The following is a 19,847-nucleotide window of genomic DNA, read 5'->3' on the forward strand; positions in this document are numbered from 1 at the left end:
GTTCAAGCACTCAAGTGCATAAAGTCATGCAGATACAGGTCATGCACTACAGGTAATGTCCACATCAAACATCTGAATGAGGGAAAAGTGTGAGCACTGTAACATTAATTGTGGCATGGTTGCTGGTATCACTAGTATAATTCCTGATTTTGTGGGATTTTCACAAACAGCAGTCCCTAGAGTTCACAAAAAATGGTGTGTAAAAGCAAACAAAAAAAACCAACAACACTATAACTAAGGATATAGCTACTCTATTTAGTAACTATATAGCTACGAATATAGGTAATAATTCAAATAATCACGCTTTACACACATGGTAAGCAGAACAGGTCTCAGTATACACAAAACATTAATCGTGAATGGATGTGCAACAACAGCAGAAGAACACATCAGGTTCCACGTTTGTCAGTCTCTGTGCCCATGATAGCCTAAGATTCTTGTTCTTGGCTGGGACCTGAAAATGCCTTAAGATCGGCAGTTTCTGAAATACTTAAACCAGCCTATTTAGGCACCAACAACCATGTCAGAGTTAAAGTCACAGAGATAAAACTTCCCCCCATTCTGATGTTTGATGTGAACATTAACTGAAGCTCTTGATCTGTATCTGCTTGTGTAGGTGTACAGGGGTTTCAAATAAAGTGGATGGTGAGTGTATATGAATTACAGTTTCTATTATGCACTCATCGACTATTTATTAGGACATTTTGATTAGGTGGAGAAGTGGCTAGTGAGTGTAAATTTTGTGCTATTTTCAAACACGAGTCTAATTCAGTCACCTTATGCAGGAGTTCTAAAACGTTTTGCAGCCTTTTCGCAAACCCTTTAACCGTAAAGGAAGTTTCATGGAACAGCACAGATTTATGGACATAATCCAAGTCAAATATATTCTCATTATTTAAATGTGCACAATAATGTTTTGGCAACAATAATGGAGTCATAAATTGTTCGTAAAAATTTTGACAAAACATTACGTCTGACATTATTAATAGGTTTCAATAAAGTTTTTATTAAACCCATTCAGCTCAAGTCAGCTAAGAAAATATATATTAACTATAGGAACTACATACAAATAACTTTTATATTGGTGGGATGTGATTTATTCTAAATAAAGAATATCACACACTCCTTTTGCCTATACTTCACAGTCCCCACTTTGAGAAAGATTGGTCAAATAGATATCAGGACAAGATCACCTTGCATGTCATGATATGTAATGGCTCAGTGACAACCTACTTTAAGTAGGCTTCATTAACATTCCTGTGAGTCTAGGGCATGCAACTATGGTTCATATGCAACATCAAGCTAATGAAAAAAAAAGTCAATTCTTCACACTGTTTTTCACGGAAAATACGCAACAATAAGCATTGCTCACATCTGAATAAACACACTGCTGGCAATGCCTGTATGAAAAATGAAAATATTACACTATTACCACTCGCAGCACTAACATCAATACTAATAACTGCATATACCAACTGTTATGCTGTATGGCTTTTGCAACATTTTAATTCAGTTTAAAAAAAAAAAAATTAAGGTTTTTCCATAAATTTTCCATACTACTGTTAACACTTCCCTGCCTTTATCATATTCCATGTACAAATAGTACAGATACATATTCGCAGATCTAGAAGTAGTGCGTTCCATTTATTGGCCAAACCCAGTCATCACTGAATCATCTCTGCCTACATACACTTTTATTAGTTTCTTTTATTGTAAAGTTCCCTTTCTGTGTGAAAAATGGATACATTTTCTTATGTACAGATATACGCTTACTGACCTCTTTATTAGGCATATCTATACTCCTGCTCATCCATGTAATTATCAAGTCAGATAATCATTTAATGGCAGAGAAAAGCATAAAATCATGCAGATTCAGGTCAAGAGCATCAGTTTATGTTTTCATTAAGTAGGAGAATGTGAGTACAATGTAGGCTCAGGGGCTTTGACCATGGCATAGTTGTTGGTGCCTCACAGGCTGGTGTGAGTATTTCAGAAACTGCTGTTTTATTATGAACAAAAGTCTCTAGAATTTAAACAGCATGGCAAGAAAAATAGTAACACCTCCTGTGAGCAACAGTCCTGTGGGCAGAAATGCAGTATGGCAAGGAGAAATGCGAGACTAGCAGAGCTAACAGGAAGGCTACAGTAACTCAAACAACCACTCTGTACAACAGCGGTAAGCAGAAAAGCAATGCAGAATGCACAACAGTTCAAACGTCTGTCCAGCGAAAACAGAAAGCTGAGGCTGCAGTGGGCATAGACAAACAGAAACTGGACAGTTGTTGATTAGAACAATGTTGCCTGGTCTTCTGAATCTTGCTTTCTACTTAGGCACACAGATGGTCAGCAGTCCTTTTTGTTAGTGGTGGTGTAACTGTGTGGGACCCGAAATGCCAATTAAACATACCAGCCTATATAAACATACCTTATTGTATCATCTATGTATTTTAAAATTGTCTAACAACTTTGTAATTGTCGCCCTATTTCCACTAAGCATACGCTGGTGATGTTGTCTTTGTTGCACTTGCCTCTTTCACTGCAGGCCGGCAATCGGTCTCTGTCTCAAGTCGGATAAATTCGGTTTTTATTTATTTATTTATTCATATATTGAAATCGGTAGGCATTTGTGGACAGTGTTGTAGTAGTATTGTGAATTCTGTTAATGTTTGTATTAGTAACTGTATCTTGACATGCCATACAGTCTGGTGTAAACATGCTAATAGACAAAGACACCCCATAGAGACATATCTATATTCACATGAACCGTTGAGGAGCTTGTAAGGAAAATCAGTTGTTGGGGAAGTGCAAATTCAATAAAAGTGAGGTGAGGCAGCTGCCTGAATAGCTATGATGAACTGATGAATCTTCAATATCCCTCTCTAAAAGCCCGTCTACACTACTGCTTCTGATATTAATGGAAGGTTGAGTAATTTCTTTTACCGGACATGATCCTGTGTGCAGGAAGGTGTTCTTTTCTTATGTTTCTTCAGTAAATACCTCTCAAAGACTTATTGCTTATCAGTATTTACATAATAATAATAATAATAATAATAATAATAATAATAATAATAATAATAATAATAATAATAATGAAATCCCACTTTAAAAATCTCACTTTTAGTATGAGAGAGCTCTGTCTGGGGCATGAATGAGGTTATAAGGTTACACTCTAATGTTCACTTAAGGTTGACATGTAGAGTATATGATGCAGCACCCCTATGTGGTTTGAGGAATATGAATATGAATATAAATATGAATAATTTATTTCACACATGAAAATGCCATTAGTGTCACCGCAGTTCACACACATGCCCTTTAAAACTTTCTCTGTCTCTTTCCACCTTCCCCGTCACGCTCTTTCTCTCTCTCTCTCTCTCTCTCTCTCTCTCTCTCTCTCTCTCTCTCTCTCTCTCTCTCTCTCTCTCTCTCTCTCTCTCTCTCAGCTTCAATTTTACTTTCCAAAGTACTTTATTAGCATGATTGTTGATATACAATATTGGCAAGGCATCAATATAGTAAAGAATGGAGGGGAAGAACAGTGACAAAATCCAAGGTGCCAGAATAGGACAAAAGCTTAAGGGTTGCATATACACAAAGGTAAAAATAAAGAAATTAAATAATAAGTCTGTTGAATGGGTACAATTGTCCAGTGAAATCTGATCAGTGCAGTAATTGCTTTCTAAGCATGGGCACTTGAAGAATAGTTATGAATGATGATGACTTCTTTCTTTCTTTTTCTCTTTCTATGGCTCTCTTTCTCCTTTCAGGCATTCGTACGTGATATTTGCTTATCTGTGCGTTTCTTGCCTCCCCTCTGTGCCATTAGTAATGGTTGATTCTACATTAGAAGGTGATCAGGGAGTCTCAGGAGGTGCTCTAATTTCTCCACAGTGCAAAGACGTGTCTGGCTCTGTTTCAACCAGAGCACCGAGACAGCAAAACCATTTGTAGCATATTTTTTCAATATATAGGGGGATCAGATTATGTATATATATTTTAATTATTGATTCCATTTTGGTTACTGGACTCCTTAAGGTCTAGTTAAGGTTTTTGTCCTCCACAGTTCGAATTTACCATCTTTTCATTCTGTAATTAAAAAGTGACAAATCTGTCTTTCCATTCTATTTCGACCTTGGGCTTTTTTCCTTCCCTGCTTTCCTTCTAACACTTAATCAACATCTCTCTTTCTTTTCTTACCTCACAGAAAACCATGGTTACTTTGTATAGCCTACCCTGTAGAGAGCGAAGAGAGCGAATTGTGCATAGAGACGTAAGCCAACGATGAAATGTGCACATCAAAAAAAAAACAAAAAAAAAAAAAAAAGAATCACCACAGCTGAAAAATGCATGACCAAACAGAATAAATTCAGCAATGAATGAATAAGTTATTGCATGAGTGCTCTTGGGAGGTCAAAGAGGCAGGGAGAGGAGCTTCATCAAGGAATGACATAGAGAGAATGAGGAAGAGAGAGTGTGTGTGAGAAAGAGAGAGAATATGGCTTGAAAAACAGGAGGCAAGGTCTTTTCTTCAGTATCTTTTGTTCAAATGAAAAATCTCTTAAAATGTCTTTAGCCTCTCTATTGTGAAAGGTCATTTTCTCAGTGGTTTTGAGTGAGCAAGAGGGAGGGACGGAGGGAGGGAGGGTTGGAGTCCTTATCCTAACTCAATACTGCACATTGGCATGAAGCGAGAGGACTAGACAGTCTGGGATACAGTATGTCAAAATCTTATTTTTGTGTTATGAAGGCTAGAGGAAGATGGAGGGATGCATGGTGGATAAATGGATAGCAGAAAAGAGATAGGCAGCTGAATAGAGTGATGTATTTGGGACATGTTGATGGATAGATGCAGTGAAGTGCCACCTCAGTCACCCGCACACACACACGTATGTCTTCTTCTATCTCCCCCTGTTTATATATGATAACACTAGTACTACTGGTCTATCGTCCTTGTGTTGGATTCGTGACAGTATTTCCATTTTTCTTCCACATTCTCTAATCCTTTGCCTCTCTTTCTTTTTTCCCTTATTCTCTCCATTCTTCTCCATCTCATCCTCATCTCACACCTTGCATGTCACGGTCGTCCACACACACACACACACACACACACACACACACACACACACACACACACACACACACACACACACACACACACAAGCGCTACACATTCCAATTTACCCAATTTATGCACCCACAGTGTATTTGTTATGCATGCACATTACTCAATGAAATTATCCTAACACAGTAATAAAACACTGAAGTTTCAGCACCACAAAAGCACACAAAAGTCATCAGTCACATTGTGCCATATATGCAAATATTAGCAGCTTTTGCATTTATTCACATCCGAGCTGTAGTAGATCAAAGTTCTGCATTCATTTACAGCAGCATAAGCAGTAGCAATCTGGAAAGGCAACACAAACACAGAGAAGACACAAATGAAAAGAATGAATAGGCATAAAGAAATTGCTAAAATCATATATACTTTATATATAATATAAATAGAATTGACCCTTCTTAGAATTATGGTTAACGTCATGTTTATGCTTTATTTTTTTTGTAATGTTTCGGGTTGGCTTCATCAACAGGTCTTCTGCTGTGTTCACACACAGTGATACAGATGTTTTCTCTGTACTACAAAGTCATCAGCAGGCTTTCCTACTTCTGGTTGTCATAGTAATAACTTTTATCAGTGAGTGCTGCTAAAATTCCCAATCAGTTTATCTTGCTAGCAAAACGAAACATTCTGAAGGGAGATTTGGTGTCAGCGGACTATATGTTTGAATGTAGTATTAACGATACTAATAAGTTATATACTGTAACATCTGGACATGGAGGGAAATCTAAAATAAATTAAAAAAAAAAATTCAAAACTATGGCTATAGAATTTATATCTAGCAAGTATTAAGACAAATTCTAGTCCAGGCATCAACATCTGGCAGACCACAGTCCAGATGTGGACCAAGTACAGTATTTCAAGACCTTAAATCCCCAACTGTCTATTTTGCATTCAAGCACATGCTTAATCGCTGATATACAGTAGTGAAGTGAAGACATGAGCTTGTTCAAACTCAAACTCAACATGTCTTCGCTGTTCAAACTGAAATTCCAACTGAGCACAGAAATTGCCTACCATATAGCCTACATTGTCTCTGTGAATCTCAGTCTTCATTTAAGGGATCTGCTACTTTCCTTATGAATTGTTTTATGATTCAAGATTTAAGATTTTATTTGTCACATACACAGTGATATACAACGTAAAACCTGGAAAACCCCTCCTTAGATTTATACATATAGATAACTAAATTAAAACTATGCAAAGAATAAGAAATGACAAAAAATAATTCCTTAATTGATCTATTTGTGATTACATTTTTTTTACATCAAGTTCAGTTCAGTTCAGTTCATTTGGCTTGCAGATTCAATTCTCAGCAAAGTTACTTTTTCCATAAATTAGAACGTTAACTATGGCTTCACCACAGTAGTGTATGCTGATAGTGAATGAGGAATTACCCACTTTATCTATTCTTTAGGGGTAATTGGTATTTAGGAGGTTGAGGAACCTTACTACATTCCTATGTGCCAACAGTACAGTGTGGGAACATTAAAACTCAGTTAAATTCTCAAAATTGGATTAAAACTAGTTTAGATTACTTTCACTAACTTCCACTAGCATGGCCAGATTTTAAGCTTTCCGTCTGCTTACCAGGCCTTTGATAACCAATTTTATATCATCATTCCTATTATTATTATTATGCCATGCAACGATTTACATTTCTATCAGATTACAGTGTCAGAGCTCAGCTCCACTTACCATTCATGTAAACTAAAAGTGAAGGAGTTTGGCTTTTCTAATTTATCTGCATGCTGCTATGGGCTGAAGGTGTTGAAAACATCCAAATTGACTGACAGAACACATCCATAACTTATTGAGTTTATGAAGTTAGTGAAAACAGACCACAGACCTTTTCACCATCGTTCTCTTCCTCATGTATACTGTAGTAGTCAGACCCTTTACACACTGTATTTTTGGAGCAGAACTAAAACATTCATGGTGTTGCCATGAAGAATAAATGTCTATCTATAATGCAGTCCGCTTTCTGTGTAATCGCTAATGCAAAATTAGCTTCCAGAATTCACTGTTATGTTTTCACCTTGTGTTCTTCCTGTATGCAAATGCATGCAGAAGAAAGAGTCTAAAAGCAAATTTATTATTGGTGGTATCATTATCCCAGGAATGCATTATCTTAGGAACACACACCCACAATGAAGAGTGGCCGACGGCTAAGGTCCAGGGTCAGTACTAAATCATCCATCATACTAAATGCTATTTAGACCACACACACACACACACACACACACACACACACACACACACACACACACACACACTCACACACACACACACACACACTCACACACACACACACACACACACACAAACTGAAACTCAAGCAAAAAAATTTTATACATAAACACACGTGTACATTAGTATACTATTTATTCAATAGATTACCATATTAACTCTATGCAGAATATTAGATGAGTAGAATAAATATTTTCTCCACTCCTCTTTCCTCTTATTGATAGGGAGACCAAAAGAGAAAAATTCCCTTGATAAAGATACTGGTTAATTATTTCTGTTAACACCTGGTCCATGCAGTCTCTAGCTAATGGCTCACCAACAGCCAGACCATAATAAACAATCTCTCTCTCTCTCTCTTTCTTTCTCTCTCTCTCTCTCTCTCTCTCTCACACTCACACACACACACACACACACACACACACACACACACACACACACACACACACACACACACACACACACAAACACACACCTGCCACAATGAACAAATTTGTGTTAAATTATTCACCAGAAATCACCTAACGTGGTAATTACAGGTGAAATCATGCTCACGGATGTGCAGAGTAGGGCAGAGCTCTGTAAGCATGAAATATGTATGTTCCTATATGTGTGTTTAACAAGCCTGACCTAGATCATATACTGTATGTATTTACATTACTGCATGATATCTGGCTTCACATTATTGTCTTTACTGTCTGATATCTTTCCACTGAGAAATATGGAAGGGGGGCACGGTGGCTTAGTCTTTAGCACGTTTGCCTCACACCTCCAGGGTTGGGGGTTCGATTCCCGCCTCCGCCTTGTGTGTGTGGAGTTTGCATGTTCTCCCCGTGCCTCGGGGGTTTCCTCCGGGTACTCCGGTTTCCTCCCCCGGTCCAAAGACATGCATGGTAGGTTGATTGGCATCTCTGGAAAATTGTCCGTAGTGTGTGATTGTGTGAGTGAATGAGAGTGTGTGTGTGCTCTGCGATGGGTTGGCACTCCGTCCAGGGTGTATCCTGCCTTGATGCCTGAGGCACAGGCTCCCCGTGACCCGAGAAGTTCGGATAAGCGGTAGAAAATGAATGAATGAATGAATGAGAAATATGGACAAATGTAGATAAAGGTTATGCTATATGCACTCGCTGTCCTGTGTATGAGGAACTTCTGTACAACTCAATTTCGCATGCAACGATTCAATCACTAGTCCACTTACGGGTCACATCAAACATCAAGATGCCAAGAAAAAAGGTGATTACAGTGAGTTGGCAAGATTTTTTTCATAGAACAGTGTGGAAAGAAACAACCTCTGCATCCTTTGGAAATGCCATGTCGATGAGAGAGGTCAGAGGAGAATAGCCAGACTTTTTTGAGCTGACAGCAAAGCTACAGTTACTCAAAGAACTACAAGTATGATTAGTAGAAAAGCATCTGCAGAAACAAGTATTGTTGAACCTTGAGGCTGATGGGCTACAACAGCAGAAGATCACATCATGTTCCACTCTTCTCAGCCAAGCTTTTGTGGCTACAGTGAGTGAAAAAAGTTTTTGAAATAAAATCACCTTTTTTTCTTTTTTCCAGATTTCAACCAATTACTTGCCTGTTATTTGTCATTTCTCTGTTCTTTAGCTGCTGTGACAGTTTTCCTTGTGCATCACTGCTACTGGGAAAACGAACAGCTTTTCTTTGTTTTTTATGATTAATTTTTTTATTTGTTTGCCCTGGTTTTTAGTCATATACTGCTGCAAATACACAACTGCACAGCCTCTATTTGTCTAGCTCTGCTATATTTTAGGAGCCATCCAATTATCGTTCGTCCAACATTGATCAGTTGGCCTGTCTAGTTAGTGTGCACTGTACTGTAAATTGCCCTGTGTTTTTATTGTACATTTTGTTTTAACCATTACAAGAAAATCCTAATAAGCAGAGAGGCTTTTACCATAATAACTGCACGGCATGTCCATGGTCAAGATAGCATTTTTTTTATGATGTGATCCATCTAACTGTAAGAAACCAGCCTAGCAAAAAGCATGATGAAACTGTTACTAAGAAGAGACCACAGGCAATTTACATGGCTAAGAGTTTAGAGGATAATTCGCCAGATACTGTACCTCTGAGTTCGGGGACCGCCCTCCACGGTGTGTACACAGAGTTTGCATATTTTCCCTGTGTTTCAGGGGCTTCTTCTGTAGGTACTTTAGTTTCCTCCACCAGTCCAAAGAGATTGTGTTGTATGCAAACTATTGTAGTGTGTATGAATGTGAGATTGTGCCCTCTGATGTGTAGGCACCCTGTCCACCTGGGATAGTCTCCAAGCTGTCTGTGACCCTTGGATGATTGGATGGATGGCTAGTTATAACGTTAGTGGTATCTCAGTATAACATCAGTGTTAAACCATGGCACGGGAGTATCCGTACAGCAAGGAAAGATAGCAACCAAATGAAGAGATTTTATTTCAGTGCTAAGTAAAGAGGTTGGTCTTCAATCTTTGTTTGAAGATAGACAGCAGCTCAGCTGTACAGAGAGCCAGGGGAAGTTCATTCCACCAGCTGGGTGCCAAGACAGGAAGGGTATTGATGCATGTCTTCCTTGTACCTAGAGGGATGTGGTTCCAGCTGAGCTGTGCTTCTTCTGTAGATATTTGACATCCAGCACTCTTGATTTGCATAGGATCAAACAACAAAGCTCATACTCTATATATACAGTTCAGAGTTCACATAGATAAAGGCAGCAGGAAGCAAAAGTAGCTGCTAACAGAGGGAAATATGCATCTTTCACATCCTTTCAGTTTCAGTGATTTGGCTAATCTACTAAGTGAAAAAACAAAGGTTTAAAAATGCTCTGGACATTTGCACTCATCTCACACGGTCATATTATGTGGTTCTGTGTACCATACTGTTGTATTGTGTATCATGTCATAGTTTAGAAGGGAAAAAAATCGAATGTAAACAGATTACGGTGGATATAATGAGTCAACAAACTTGTTAAAGTTGCAGGTTTTGTGAAGAAAAAAAATAATCAAAAAATATAAATAATAAATGTTTTTTTTTTTCACCTTTAATGTGATATACAGTAGCAACCAAAAATTCCTAAAAAAGTATGAAACATATGAAAGTTTTTCCTAAGTATACACCTCCTTTTACAGTATAATCGGGCATGTGTCTGTGCTCCGAATGAACCAATCACATTTAAACTCATGTTCACAATTAACCCAGAATAAAGATCAGCTGTTTCTTCTTGGTTTTATCGACTGCTAAAACCAAGGTCTGCAAATCATGGAGAGATTCTCGCTGATGAAAGAATTTACAAAATATTAGATGTACCAGAGAACACCGTAAAGGCCATAAGTAACAAGTGAAAAATGAAGAGCACCACAGTGACATTACCAAGAACGGAACATGTTGTAAAATTAACAAAAGGGCAAGGCAAACACTTACTAGGCATGCTGCATTTGAAATCATGTTTCATGTGTTTACTAATGAGATAGGGCAGCTAGCTGGAAGCCCTTTTTTTATGAAAATAAACAAGGCAATTACAATCAACCCAAACCATTTGGCAAAATGTGTTATGTATTAAGAGAGCAAGCTAAAGCTTTTAGTGCATGGTTCTAAATAAAAATACACAGCTTAACCCCATGGTGAAACATGGTGGTGGCAGCGCTGCTTGGATCATGGATAGCTTTTATTACCGTTAGATTGTGTTAGAATACATGCAGGCCTCTGATAGACTAAAAATTTCATTTTCTTGAGAAGATGATTGATCAGTGGAGCATTTTGGAATGGTCCAGTAAGAATATATATCTAAAACCTACTGAAAGTGCAGGGCTAACTGCTCAGGTGTGTAAATGTATATAAGAAATGAGTTTAAAGGTGTCTCCAATTTTTTTGTTGGGAAATGCTTATAAAGAAAGAGCGAGCACTAATGAGAAAATAAAAAGCCAAAATTTTTGCTCACTGTGCTGATTTAATTTAGTAAGCAATTCAGCTCGGAGGGACACTCGAATTGATCACCTGAGGCGGCAAAGTCATCAGTTGCTGCCCGAGTGTTTTGTTGAAGCAGCATGCATTTTTAATTGTTTGAATAGTTCCGCAACGACAGAATGAGTCAGTGATATATTACACCCTCGACGAGAGGAAAATGGTGACGGAGACAAGAGTAAGCAGAGAGAGAGAGAGAGAGAGAGAGAGAGAGAGAGAGAGAGAGAGAGAGAGAGAGAGAGAGATAGCGTAGCAGAGATCTTTTTGTGCCACCTAGTCTAGTTTATCTGGAGATGATGTTATGGTTGCTTTGACTCAAGAGATTGCCAGGTGTCTGAGTGCAGAACCGGGCATTACGCTGTGAGCTTTGAATTAGCAAAGGTCAGCATTGGTAAAGCCCTGTGGGGTTTCAGCAGGTTGTTTTTTCTTGTTGTTTTTTCTTCATTCTTTCCCCTTCTGTTCTCAGAGATTCTTCACACGTCTCACTTCACTTTAACGATTAGGACAAAAAATGGATGTGGTGGATGTTATCATTCAGAGAACATTTACATTTCTATTAGATTTACATTACATTATAATGAGGATTTGCATTAGAGGTACATTGTCCAGCACGAAATTGATGACCTCGACACATTTCTAGAGATTTCGTGACCACCCACAAATTAAGACATTGTGTGATCCAGGACGCAATAGTTTAAGCTGTAATTGTGTCAGATTTAATGCTTTCTCTAAAGGCACCTGTGCAGGATTTTAAAGTCTAGAACTGTCATTTTTACTGAGCTCCACATTTTTGTACAATGTTCTCCATTGAATGTCTATTATAAGCACATTTCTCTGTCTCTTTTTTCTCATTCTTTCTTTTCACTTTCTCACCCTGTCCCTGTTTCATTCCCCTCCTCCTGTCCTCTTCCACTCATGAAGAGGTTTGGTGTATAATATTCTAATACGCCGCATTTTCCTATAAAACCAGGACACGGTTTCTTGAGCGCTCATGAAACACATTCTCTTCCTTCCTTCAAAAAATGTTTTGTTTTTTTTCCCTCCTACTTTTTATTCATTTTTTTCCCCACTGGATTTTTTCCTCAGGTTGTTTTTTTTTTTTCAGTTTCACTGCTGTATTTTTTTTTTTTGCCACCCTTCTTTTCTTCCTCACATTCTTTTTTACAATGTACAACCTGTTTCTTAGTCTGTTTTTTCACAGACTTTATACCTAAGCATGTGTGTTTGCTGTGTGTGATGGTGGGGAGTGGGGGATTTGAGGGTTTAGTAGACACCAAATGTCACCCCAAGGGGATAGGAATTTGTGATGGTTATTCTGTTTAAAAGAGCCAAAATGTTTCTGTTTAGTTACTGAAAATTATGCATTAAAAATTATGTCAGTGGAAGAATAATAAGTGTGTAGTAGTAGTAGTAGTAGTAGTAATTGTGTGTGTGTGTGTGTGTGTGTGTGTGTGTGTGTGTGTGTGTGTGTGTGTGTGTGTGTGTGTGTGTGTGTGTGTGTGTGTGTGTGTGTGTGTGTGTGTTTGTAAACAACTCGGGATGTCACAACTCACTGCTTTCTCCTCGTCTGTTCCCTGGTTCTCTCCTATCCTGAACATTTATTAGAGGGAAATTTTCTCTTCCCTTCTCATAGCATCTCTCGCTCTGCTTCCTTCAATATATTTATCCTCTTAGCCCCCTACTTTTGTCTCTCTCTCTCGCTTTCTACCCCATCCTACCAGCTAACCCCAGTAAGCCAGTGCTTCTCCTTTATTTCTGCTTCACTCTCTTTCAATCTCTCTGTCTATTAGAGGTGTGGATCTTCAGCTCAGCACTGATTCAATGACAACTTCAATTTACTGCTTGGCAGTTTGATTCAAAAGTCATTTGATCTAGTTTAGAATGATTCAGCTCTGTTCGATATGTTAATCACTGACGCAATTCAGGAGTAACGCTTAAATCAACATATCAGTCTGTAAAAATGTATTCTATCACTGCAGAAATTACTCAGCTGCAGGTATTACAAAGACATCAGACACACTAAAATCATCTATCTATCTATCTATCTATCTATCTATCTATCTATCTATCTATCTATCTATCTATCTATCTATCTATCTATCTATCTGTCTATCTGTCTGTCTGTCTGTCTGTCTGTCTGTCTGTTGGTCCGTCTATCCATCCATCCATTCATCCATCCATCCATCCATCCATCCATCCATCCATCCATCCATCTATCCATCCATTCACCCATCCATCCATCCATCCATCCATCCATCCATCCATCCATCCATCCATCCATCCAACCATTCATCACAGCTCTCTGTCTCATCTCTTTGCTCCAAAATTTATTCACCTTTATTCAGTAATAAAATTACTAAGTTATAGTCTCACCTTTTCCAGCTCTCATTCCATTTGTTCCACTTCTCATTCTCTTTCTCCTGTTTTATATCCCTCTTTCTCAGCTATTCATTTCATCTCTCTCGTTCTCTCTCTCTCTCTCTCTCTCTCTCTCTCTCTCTCTCTCTCTCTCTCTCTCTCTCTCTCTCTCTCTCTCTCTCTCTCTCTCTCTCTCTCTCTCTCTCTCTCTCCATGTATCACACTAAAAGACACTCTATTCCCTGCAGTCACGCATTTCCAGTGACACACTTCCGTGCTGATTCAGCAAACCTTTTTAAAGACCTGTCCTGCATTTCCACCATTTTCACATCTTAATCAGATTAGCGTTTCCAAATACACAGCGAAAACCGAAAAAATAATAACCTTACATTGTTTTACTTATGAGTATTAAGCTTTTACTATCCCAAGCTAAAGCTTTCAGCATTTTCATACACAAATACACAGATACTATATACTTAACAGTTCCATACTGTACATGCTTTCATTGCTTCTAGCTGTTCAGTCTGAGTGTGCATGTGAAAATAACATTTCATTAGGATTCACATTAGCAATATATAGCTTGTTAAGATGCAAATGTTAGTGATAAGATTAGCCCTTCTCACACCACTGTTTCACACCTGCAATATTTTACTCCTTTTTAAAGCTCTTCTCATTAGACATTTTCACACTGAGCTAATCTCTGGGTTATTGTTGTTCCAAACCCTGCTTTTAACCGCAGATAAATGAACATTTCACTGGTAAATTAGCACTGAATTTTACCCCGGGTTATGAAACCCTGCTCTGAAGAAAGGGTAACAGTGCTATTTAACGTTATCCTTATTTAACATTGCAGGGCTAAAGTGTGAAACAATGTGGTGTTAGATTGTTATAGCTAGATGCCTAGCAACAGACATCCAATCATAAACTGAATAGCGCATGACTCATATAACATACCTTGTACCGTCACATTAGTTGTAAATTTTGAGGGAAAAGTAAAAAAAATAATAATGTGAAGTGGAAATGGAAAACACATCAATTGGAGCAAAGAGGAGACAGGTTTATTTTTCCAGTTACGGTTGGATGGCACAGTCAGAAATAACCAAGTATTTAAAGAACTAACTGAGAATTGGATGTCATTTGGGCTACAGTCAGATTGAGCTTAAGGTCAGTGATGCGAAAGCACGAAACAAGCCATTATTTAAAGCTGCTGTGCACTGTGATTATCCACTCATGGTTGTTGACACCACAAACGTGAAAGTAAGAAGGTTAACCAAATGTCAGATTATGATTAACCTGGTAAAGTATAAGCAGTATGAGACATGAAATAAGATTCACAGAAATCAGGATTCTCTTCAACCCAGAAATGCTATTTCAAATGTGAACAGTACTTGTGTCTTTTTTTTTTATCCTGAAAACATCACCTGGATTCAGGTTTGTGATCACCAGCTTCGGCTCATTTGCAGTAGAAATTGAGATATTTTGGATTTAAGGATTAAATTTAGACACCACCACCTCTAGGACTGATTCAGTCCAATTCAAATGTATTTGTATAGCACTTTTAACAACGGACATTGCCTCAAAGAAGCTTTACAGAACATAAGAAACATAATACAAAAATATGCAATATTATACAAAGATTAATAAAATACAAAAAATAATATTAGACTTATATTTAAATGTGTTTGTATTTATCCCCTAATGATCAAGCCTGAGGCAACTGTGGCAAGGAAAAACTCCTTTAGATGGTAGAGGAAGAAACCTTGAGAGGAAACAGACTAAAAAGGGAACCTCATCCTTATTTGGGTGACGCTGTAGTCTGTGATTATAAATATACAGTTGACAGTTGTGTATTGATGAGGAGGATGTTGCCCTCATGTAGTTGGCATCATGTAGTCGGCATCTCCTCATAGAATACTTCATGAAGCAGAGTCCAACTGGAGCTGGTACATCTCTAGATGCCTAAGGATCCTCACAGGGTTGGCCTCATCTCAGTGAAGGTCCAAAAGCGCCATTACATGGAACACAACTGGAGCTGGTACAATCTCTGTATGCCTCGGGATGGATAGAAAAAGAGAAGCAAATTAAATTAGGAAAGAAATTATTGATAATAACAATAATAATAATAATTAATACTGCACACGTGATAGCCTAGTGGTTCAGTGGCTGTTAATCGGAAGGTTGTGAGTTTGATTCCAGGTCCACCAAGCTGAAACATTTGGGTCCCTGACCAAGGCTCTTAACGCTCAATTGTTCAGTTGTATGAAGAAAAAAAAAAGAATAAGGGCTTCTACCAAATGCTGGAAATGTAAGTCCTACATTTCACAAATAATACTTTAACTTTCCTCACATTGTAAGAGGACACGGGACACAGTGTACACATCACTGAGAGCAGATTGTGTCTTGTGTATAATTTGGTGCTTGTTGAGTTTTACTACATGCTCTTGACAGCAGATCACTAAACTCCACATAGCACTGAGGGACACTGAGCTTATCAGAATGAAGCATACACTTACTGACCATAATCAGAGTCGAGTTACACACATAGTGAGGATTTTAATTCCCAAAATGTGCTCACTTGTAAACAGACCTCACCCATAACTATGGATGTGAGCACTGTTTGAACAGCTGCACATCTAGAGTCTGCTCCAGTCTGCGGTTTGGCTCTCAGTTATGTGCAGTTCTCACCTTGAAATTCTTTGTGCAATATTAACTCAAGCAAGTCCAGTGCTGATGTCTGACAGCTTGATGTATGTACAATATATCAGCCTGAAAATCATGGGCATTTTCTGCTTTAACCCTTTTCACCAGTGCTTTGACCTCTCATTCCACTTACAAAATGGAAATCGACTTAACAGACATTTTCAATCGATATAAACAAATCATTTTATCACTGCAAGTCTAAAATAAATCAGGACACGGTTGCAGATATTGGTCGAAGATAACGCCTTAGATGTATTATGAACAAGGACTTGGAGCATCTCAGAGAGCTGAAATGGGTTTGATGTCACCATTCACTTCAAAAATAGAACCTTTTTTATTTCTATGTATATTTTTTTAAAAACTACAAATTCTTGAAGCTCTGAATGTCTACTTTCATATGAGGCACTTATCCTCTACTCTGGAATGACATGACAAAGAAGTTCAATGCTGAAATTGGACACAACAAAACTGGTACAAATTCCATTTTTTTGGCCATTAGGAAAAAGACTTCAAATCCACCCAAAAAACATATTTTAAAAACATGCAAAATAGACTAATAATCAATGTATTGCATATTTCTAATTTTTTAACTTTGAAATATTTGAGTCATTGCTTATCTCAAGTGCCTTTTTTTTTCAATAAAAGTATGAATAGTTACAGTACCATAATGTGAGTTGTAGGCGTAGCAGATGAGTGCTCTTTTAGCTCGATCTTTAAACTTTATTCTGCTCAGAGGAGCTCGCTGAATGACCAACACCATGGACATTACTTTATTTATTCGCCAACTCAAATTAAAAGTGTGATAAAATACATCAAGTGCATGCTTTTATAACCTTAATGTAATGTCTCATCGCTATGTTAAATAGTGCGCACAATTTATTGACGGTGCCTGAGATAAACACAGTAGTTTTCATCATGCCTTTGCATCATGCTGGCCGCTGCGGTTCATCTTGAAAAAGAATAGAATGTGATGGATTCAGTGCTCTTATAATCTGCTGAATAGTGAGGGTCAAAGTCATTTCACTACATTAAGACAACTCTGAAGTAATTATATCATCATTACGACAAATTCTTGAAGCAATGTTTTGGAAATATAGCCTACTGATCTCCTACTAATGTTTATTTCAATGCTTGCTACTTATTTGTATATAGGATTTATCAGATTAGATGTTGTTTTTAAATGATTTAAATGGTCTTGTGTTTTTATGTGGCGTCGTATTACCATGAGAAAAAAAAAACGTCTTCTTCGGTATATATTTTTACTCAGCTGTTTTTAATGCACTGAAAAGCTTAATGACAAGTACTTGTTTAAATACTGTGGTCTAGATATCATTGAAATCCCCCTTCCTGCTCCGTCACTCAAGAAAAATCTCAACACTGGAGGTGTGAAGTACACACAGGCGATTTACATGATCCACTCAGAAAATCAAGTTAAGAACCAGCACACTTTAATCTACCACCGTGAACAGCTCATTGTTCTTTTCCCCCCTGTGGGAACAATTTTAAAGGTTGTATTTCTAGCCCTAGGACAGATGTTTTCTCCTCGGGAAATGTTCAGGAAATGCAGAACCTCTTTCCTTAGGGATCCAGGATCATTAACCATCTAAAGTGATGATCGCTACTAGGACTGATGTGGTCTAGTGTGCTGTACAGCCACAGAAGGATACGAATCCCTCAAATAGTGGATTCTAAACAGTTCTTTGGGGAACAAACAAAGAATATTGCTTTCTGAACAGGACTATCACCCTTCAGGAAGCCTTTTTCAAGAGTGCATTGAAAATCAGTGTGCTGTATGGTCTGTTATTGTATGTTGAACGTTCAAAATAGAATGTTCATGAATGCGTTCTCTATAAAATATTTCAGAGAAGGTTTTCTGGCTAGATATTTGCAGTGATTTCTAGCTTGACTCATATATTTATCTTCAGACCAATCCTTGATATAAAAAAGGCTTCTAATGGCACCCTAAATGTTTTTTTTTTTAGTTGCTTCTCTTTGTGGCCCTTGTAGAGAAGTAGTCAAGAACCTTTTATTGTTATTTCAACAATATATAGCTGGCGCAGTGCACAGTGAAATGAGGCAATTTTCTCCAGAAGCATGGTGCTATATAAAACAAAACAGAGCTAAGGACTTAAAGTAGCTTAGTCCTAGCCACATAAAGTGCAACGTGTGCAACCTAGTGCAAACAGCGTGAGACAAAAGACAGTCAATACATATCACTACAAGACAATACACAAAATAGCGACGACCAGTGTACATACTTATGTATATGTAAAGATATGTAAACATATCTACACTTATGTAATAGCAGCAGTTATATGAGGTATTGTACTGAGTAAAAACAGCAACTGACTGAATGGGCAAAACAGCATGTAAATGATTTGATATAGGTGGTGCAGTAGACATGGATGTATATTGAATGATATTTGATACAGATCAGTTACACAGTCTGGTCGTGATGGCTCGAATGCTTCTGTACCTTTTTTCCAGACGGTAGGAGGCAGAAGAGTATGTGAGGGGTGTGTGGGGTCGTCCACAATGCTGTTGGCTTTGCGGATGCAGCGTGTGGTGTAAATATCCATTATAGATTGAAGAAAGACTCTAATGATCTTCACAGCTGTCCTCACTATCCGCTGCAGGGTCTTGCGATCCTAGACGGTGTAGTTCCCAAACCAGACAAAGATGCTGTGCATCCCTATGACAAATGGTATCTTTTTCAGAAAACATTCCAGTAGCTCTGCACTTGTGCAACAGTCAGATGAATTTCGAAGTTTGAATCCCAGCAATGCCACTGCCAGCCGTGCCGATCCCAGCGAGAACGATTAGCACTGCTCTCATAGTGGAGGGAGGCATTACTTTCTCCTGTGTAGATGTTGCATAAGCATGTGGTGACAGATGCACATGTCTTGAGGACACATCTGATAAGTACTCAAAGAACGCTTCAGAAACCCTTTTTTCTAAGTGCATATTGAAAATTGTTGTGTTGTAGAAAAGCCTTTACTTTATGGAAATCTTGAATGTTGTCTGTAGAAGGCTACAAAAGAGAGTACTCATTCAAATTCAGATTCCAAGTGTATCTGTCACATACACAACCAAACACATGTTCTTCAGTGACTTTGCGCTGTTCGTGTAGTTTTACCTAGCACAAGTGAAGGGAAGAAAAAAGAAAGAAGAGTCATTCATTACTAGCAATTAAAAAGGGTTCTTCAAAAAAACATTAAAAAAATACAGTAAGAAATATTTTCTTAAAAAGTGTCCTATTAGGTCATGTGGTAAAAAGGATAACCAAATTCAGCACAGGTGTTTAATTAGAGTTCATAAAAATAAAAAAAAAATTAAATAATGATAACACATGTGATGACACAGGAAGTTGCTATAGCATTCTTCGAGATAATGATTATTTAATTGCAACTGTAGCTGCAACTGCTGGCAAAATAATAATAATTCATTCATTCATTCATTCATTC

At 37.9% G+C, this 19,847-nt stretch overlaps 1 protein-coding gene across 2 annotated transcripts in view; it reads left to right on the forward strand.

Moving 5' to 3' along the window:
- The window catches only part of pcxb (pyruvate carboxylase b), a 221,442-nt gene that overhangs the window by 74,431 nt on the left and 127,164 nt on the right, over positions 1-19,847 (forward strand). The gene's annotated exons all lie outside the window — the stretch shown is intronic.

The sequence above is a fragment of the Tachysurus fulvidraco genome, chromosome 1 (genome assembly GCF_022655615.1).
Source record: "Tachysurus fulvidraco isolate hzauxx_2018 chromosome 1, HZAU_PFXX_2.0, whole genome shotgun sequence".
NCBI lineage: Eukaryota > Metazoa > Chordata > Actinopteri > Siluriformes > Bagridae > Tachysurus > Tachysurus fulvidraco.